This window comes from Culex pipiens, chromosome 2, assembly GCF_016801865.2.
Source record: "Culex pipiens pallens isolate TS chromosome 2, TS_CPP_V2, whole genome shotgun sequence".
Classification (NCBI taxonomy): Eukaryota; Metazoa; Arthropoda; class Insecta; order Diptera; family Culicidae; genus Culex; species Culex pipiens.
In genome coordinates, this window is record NC_068938.1 from 42370343 (window position 1) to 42377519 (window position 7177).

Below are 7177 nucleotides of genomic sequence, written 5' to 3' on the forward strand. Positions count from 1 at the left end.
TGGGGTTCTCGCGGGACTTTGACTTTCGGCGATGAACAAAAAAAGGAGCATGGAGGTGAAGGTGGGTGGAGTTCTTTAATACGATTGTCGAGCACAAGCATAAAGTGCATGACTTGTGCAAATTTGTCATTCCCTCAATTCATCGTCAAGAGTGGTGAACCTTACCAAAAGAGTGGGGGAGAATTTTGGAACAGCAAACCTTGCCAAACGTAAAATGAGGACAGTGACGGTGGTTTTGAGGGTTTCCCTGAACGAAAAGATTTGAATAACAAGCCCCAGGAATTATTACTTTCTTTAAATTTTACAATTTATAAAAATTTAAATGTTCAATTTTTCAGCAATTATATCGAAAAATAATACTTTTTAATAGTGTGAGTTTTCAACTTTTCGTGACGCCAGATGGATCATATCGACGTCGTCATGCTATCTTGTCGCACCCGCCATTTTGACGTTCCGAGAAAAGCGCGTTTTAATGTTTGACCTTGAATATTCAAAAACGAGAGCACGCAATGTAAACAATAACAACCACGTTTTGTTTGGCTCACCATTATGTCGACGTCGTCGTGCTATCTTGTCGCACCCGCCATTTTGACGTTCCGAGAAAAACGCGTTTTAATGTTTGACCTTGAATATTCAAAAACGAGAGCACGCAATGTAAACAATAACAAACACGTTTTGTTTGGCTCACCATTCTGTGCATTGTCCCAAAGTTTGGTTGAAGTTGGTTGCTGGAGTCCCGAGTTATAATTACAAATGTTTACGGTAGTCTAGCTTGTACGTGCGACAAACGCATCCTGACTTTCCTGGCCTGAAATCCCTTTGGCTTTTTGTCGCACTTACATCAATTTTCATGGAGTGACAAGATAGCACGACAAGATTGAAACTACTTTCATATGTAAAGTGACAAAAATGCACGGAGTTTTTTCGGTTTTTGTTGAATATCTCAGGATTGAAATCGAATTTTGGGGATCTGTGTAGGTCAAAAGGCGAGGCATTGTGAGCTGCACAAAATGGCGTTCTTAACTCAATTTGGCCCAAAATGCACGTACGACAAGTTAGCACGATGGCGACGATGTGCATTGTCCCAAAGTTTGGTTGAAGTTGGTTGCTGGAGCCCCGAGTTATAATTACAAATGTTTACGGTAGTCTAGCTTGTACGTGCGACAAACGCATCCTGACTTTCCTGGCCTGAAATTCCTTTGGCCTTTTGTCGCACTTACATCAATTTTCATGGAGTGACAAGATAGCACGACAAGATTGAAACTACTTTCATATGTAAAGTGACAAAAATGCACGGAGTTTTTTCGGTTTTTGTTGAATATCTCAGGATTGAAATCGAATTTTGGGGATCTGTGAAGGTCAAAAGGTGAGGCATTGTGAGCTGCACAAAATGGCGTTCTTAACTCAATTTGGCCCAAAATGCACGTACGACAAGTTAGCACGATGGCGACGATATAGGGTATATTATCCATTAGAAGACCCCTTTCTTATAGTGGTCCTGCAGGTTTTATGATGAAAAATACAATAAAACACAGTGTTAAGCGGGTATTATAATAGAAAACCTTTATCTGGCATATTCTGCATCATCCAAAACAATGCTGACTGACATTAATTTGTCCTTTTCGGAAAAATAAACGTTTTCATTTTGACATCTGAAATTAGTCATGCACAGCATTTCTCGTTTGCGATTCAATTAACCATACAATCATTTTTTAATTGTTTTTGTGACTTTAGTAAATCGAAATAAAATTAATTTAAGAAACTTCATATTAGTATAACCAGGAACTTCTCAATTTCGAGCAAAATTAAGGGGCTCCAAAATAGGACAAAAAAAAATCTATTTTTTTTTTATAAAGTGGACCGCTAATAATTTAACTAACAAAAACGCAGAAAACTGTACGCTTGAGCAATATCTTTTCTGAAACACACAGTAAAATCTATTTTAAATCAACTTAGGCCATTGCAAAAATTCTTCGAAGTTTATGTCCCTCGACTCACACCAAAGTCGAGGAAGGGGCAAAAAAAAGTTTATTATTTTTTCTTACACCTGTCCAGTTGTTTTGCAATAAATATTTTCCAAAATACCTAATTATTTACGAAAATGTTATTATTTGCGAAAATACAGTTTTTGCGATGCTGTGCATTGGAATTTCATAAAAACTCAAAATATTTTTAATCCTGCCCAAACATCATAAGTAATCATAAGTATTTAAAATAAGTTAAAACTATTGTTTATTTTAATTCAATCAAAAATCATAATTGATGTTTTAATGATATTTTCTCAATATAACACACTTACAAAACATTTTTTGGAAATATTGATCCTTGCACTGTAACTTGGATTTGGCCCGCACTTTTCTCTCGCAATTTTGACAACCAAATTTCCGAAAACTAGGCAACCAGCAGTTGTTTATTTACATTTCCAGTCACAGTTTCCACCAAACTGGACATTCGCACTTTAAAATTGCGATTGACAGGTGAGCAACATCGGCTCGCTTTGATCATTTTTGGAAAAAATTAAAATTTCCCAAGCCAGTTTGACAAGTCGCAATAGTGCGATCGATAGCAATAATTTAGTGCGAAGTCCAAGTTAGTGAGAATTGCGCAATATTAAAACATGTTTTAATCAGCAAGTTTAAACATATCTATTGTTTTGTTTTGGTAAACTAAACATAAAAAATGTGTTTATATTATATAAATTATACATTAGTCACAAAGCATGCATGTTTACAAGGAAAAGTGAGCAAAAGCCCCCTTTTATTTATTTTATCTATCATTAGACCCAAACCATGCATAAAAACATCAAACATCGGGTAAATATGATATAAAAACAAGAGTTTTTCTATAGTGGACCCGGGTCTACCAATCGGATTATGGACCCAGGTCCACTATAGGAAGAGGGGTTCCATAACAGGCAAAAAACTATTTTTTCGAATTGCTATTTTTCTGCATAAAAGCAATTCATTGATAAAAAATAGTCAGAATTGTTCCAAAGTTCAGATTTCTTGGTTCTGTACAACGAGTCATGAAATTGTGCTTAAAATAGTGATAACTTGTAAAAACCCTTTGACCCAAATATCACAATTTCCAAAACTAGCCAATAATTTTCGTATGGTCATAAGAAGATTTTTTCCCATTATTAACTAAAAAAAAATAGTTTTTAAAAAATTCCGGCCAGAAAAGGTAAAGCGGGTAAAGAAACGTTTCCATTAAGACCTAATTCAAAGGGCGCTTTCCGGAATTGCCAAAAAAAATTATTCAACTCGTTGCAAAACCTGATTTTTGCCAGCGCTTACATTTGAATTTTTGGTGTATTCTAATCCGTTATTGGGTCGCATCATCATCTTCTATGAATAATAGGGTGGGTACGTTTTTCAAAAAGTTCTCGGATCAAGTTTTAGTATGGTTCCCCTTGTAGGGCATGCCCATAGGGACTTCCATGACAAATATCAGCTCATTTGGTTGTAAACTGGCTGCGCGCATCAGGGTTAAAGTTTACATGGGAATTCCTATGGGAAATTGAAACTTTTTGTTCAAACGCTCCTACAGGTCTGGGAAAATCACGTGCCAACTTCTGGTATGGTCAGGCCTATGGAGAATGGTCTGGAGAACACTTTTCCCGAAGAGAGCATATGGATTCGTTGTCCCTAGACCTGGCGCATCGGCAAACAATCCGATGTCTCCGGAATCAACGGTTTTCCCTCAAAAAGCATCAAATTTTCCTTAGCATGCTATGAAAGCTTGATGAACACTGCGACGCCATATGTCAGACAGCTACCACGTGGGTGAGAAACGGCTGGAATATTTAATTGCAAACCTACTTTTAACTAGAAAATGAACATTTCGAATAATCCTGATATTATTTAGTCGAATTCAAAATCTTTGCATAGCAAATTTGTATTTTTTTGCAAATATTTCAACCACGTGGTAGCTGTCTGACATATGGCGTCGCGGTTTACATCAAGTTTTCATAGCATGCTAAGGAAAATTTGATGCTTTTTGGGGGGAAACCGTTGATTCCGGAGACATCGGATTGTTTGCCGATGCGCTAGGTCTAGGGACAACGAATCCATATGCTCTCTTCGGGAAAAGTGTTCTCCAGACCATTCCCCATAGGCCTGACCATACCAGAAGTTGGCGCGTGATTTTCCCAGACCTGTAGGAGAGTTTGAACAAAAAGTTCCAATTTCCCATAGTAATTCCCATGTAAACTTTAACCCTGATGCGCGCAGCCAGTTTACAACCAAATGAGCTGATATTTGGCATGAAAGTCCCTATAGGCATGCCCTACAAGGGGAACCATACTAAAACTTGATCCGAGAACTTTTTGAAAAACGTACCCACCCTAATGGATAATCTTGGCCAACTCCCTTACCCTACTAACGCTTTGTGTGGTGGAAGCACATCGTAATGAGACCACCCTACTAGCAACAATCGTTACTAACATTCCTGTTCCATAATCACAAGATCTACAAACTGACATGGTGGCAACATTACTAGATGAATGCATCAACATATTTTTTTATCAATCGTTCTTGAGAGCAAATATTAATCTAATTTTGATAAAAAGATTGACGGGGTTTCAGTAGTTCTTCAAGAGCTTAAGGGACTTAAAGGACAGAAGCGTTACCAACAGGCTATATGGCTCAGTCATATTGAAATTATTGGTTGAAAAATTGCAGTAATATTGGTTTCATGATGTTTAAAACTCAATCAGTGTTTGGAAGCTTCAGATTTTTCATACGTTTAAGCCTTAGCCATCAAAGTTTTGACTCTAAATTACTGAGCTTTTTTGTTTTTTTTTTTTTCATAATTCATAAGTGTAGATATGAAATAAAAATGTTTTAGTAAAGATAACCTCTCCTCTTGATTTTGAGACATTTTTTCTCGGTAAAAGAGACGATAACGGTTCAATGAATCAACAAATTCACGTCAGTGACTATGGGACAAAAAACGATACATCTCTAAAAATTTCTAAATAAAAGATAAAAAATTAAATAAATATCGTGAAACTTTTAACTGACGTTTATTTTTAAATAATTAACCTACATTTTCCCAAGTGAATGTAATTGGATCAAAACGAGTTATCCAAAAGTGTTACTTGTTTAGGGAATCGTATTGACATGTTAAAATGTTGGAAGTGGATTATAGTAAAAGGTTTATTTTCCAAAAAGTTTTTTTTTTCAAACACGTAACTTTCGACAGCAGCCAAAATGACAGGATTTGTTTTAGGAACGATAATTTTTCAGCAAAGTTTACTTGAGATTTCTCCTATACAACCCATTAAACAGAATTAAGTTTGATTGGGAAGAACCATACAAATTGCCAAATATTTTGAAAATCACTTTGACCCAATCTCATCCCCAGACTCAATGTAACCCCAACAATATTTTTTATAATATTTGGAAGTTTTTCAACAGGTTTCCCAAGCTTTAGTACTTTTTCACAGCATTACTCTGGAAATAATCTAACTTCATTTTAATTTATATTCAAAATCTAAAATAGTAGACTTACATAAGTAAACATGTATATAATCGTGAAGTAAATTATTTTGTTGGCAGTACTTTAAGGGATGAATCAAAAAATATATCGATAGTTCCCGTAGTTTTGAAGTTTATTAAATATTCGTAACATAAATCTTAGTGCACAGAGTTCACCGATTCGTTTTTATACTAATATTTTTTGGAAAATTGAGAATTAATGTCTAACCGTTTATTCTAGTTCCTGTATCCCTGCAACCAAAAAAAATGCTTTATTTTTTCGTGTCAATTGGTTTCACGACGTAATGTTACAAGCATTTTCAGTGGGAGCAAATGGATGTCCCAAAATCGCGTTCGTGACAATGCAAAATACACACATTCACCGAGTTTGAGCTTTGTTAACTTGTAATAATCTAATACCGTTGATAATTGCTTTCCCGTCGCACAACCGAGACGATTGATGGGGTCAAGGCACGATGAGAAATTTTGCACTCTCGTAAATGTTTTGATAGTAACACATTAACAAAGTAATAACTCCATCAAATTTCCATAAATCAAGACACCCACCCCCCTACTGGAGGTTTCTCCTTCAACCTGGAATTATAAAAGGTGTGCTCGATATTTATGCCGAATCACTCGATTCGCAGCAGGATTCAGTTTTCCACTTTCGAGGTCAGGATGTAATCAAGCTGAGTGGTTTCCACTTCCAATGGAGCCAAGTGAAAATCTAGTTCAATACTTACCCCTCCCATCGAGTATGGGTCGACGCCACGCTTATTTAAAAGTAATTTAACTACATCCTCTCTAGAGAACATGGAAGCAATATGTATCACATTGTAATTGTCCTAAAAGAGAAAGTCATTATTAGTGGTGGTGTTATTTTCTATTTGAGTAACATGATTTGCGATATGTTTTCATGGTGGTTCACATTAACTTGGAATTTTGTAATTATTCAAACTACAGTCACTGGAACATTCATTAGACTTTTCCGCAGTAAAACTCTGCGCCCTGGGTGAACCCCAAATTGCTTTCATGAGGGCATCAAATTTCGGCATAATTATCCACATAAAAAACTCCTCAAGAACCGCCTTGGTTCGACGATCTACAGGCAGATTCTTTGTCCAAACCATGCTCAACAAGGTACAACCCTCTAATAATAAAGCAATAACATGCACATTTACCCCCTCAGTGAACACCGGTCTTTACAGGTGAGCCATCTTAAGGGAGAGATCAGCAACGTCCGATAGGGACCGAATTATTGCATGCAAAGTTCAACACTATACTAGCCCATTCGGCACACGTGGCCATCAGGTTAATAGGTCACTGGTTTTTTTTTTTTTTTTTGTGAGAGGTGAGCATTTGCCAATCATCATAGGAGAAGTGTTGTGGGGAGGAAATTGGTTTCATTAGAATGAGTAATGTTTAAGTAAAATGTAGATGAATTCCCTAAAGAATAAGCCATTTAAAAAAAAACTTATTGGCCTAAATTTGTACTTTTTATCATCAAACACTAAGCTTATCTAAAACACGAATGGCTTAACCGTCCTAACGCATATTCTTAAAGAATATTATTAGATCAGATAATAATTTGTTTGGATTTCCAATAAACCAATCAAATTTCTAAAAAAATGGTTTTAACAATAGTTATCAAAATAGTTTTAAATGGCAAAAGTCAGCCATAAAATTGAGCGAATTTG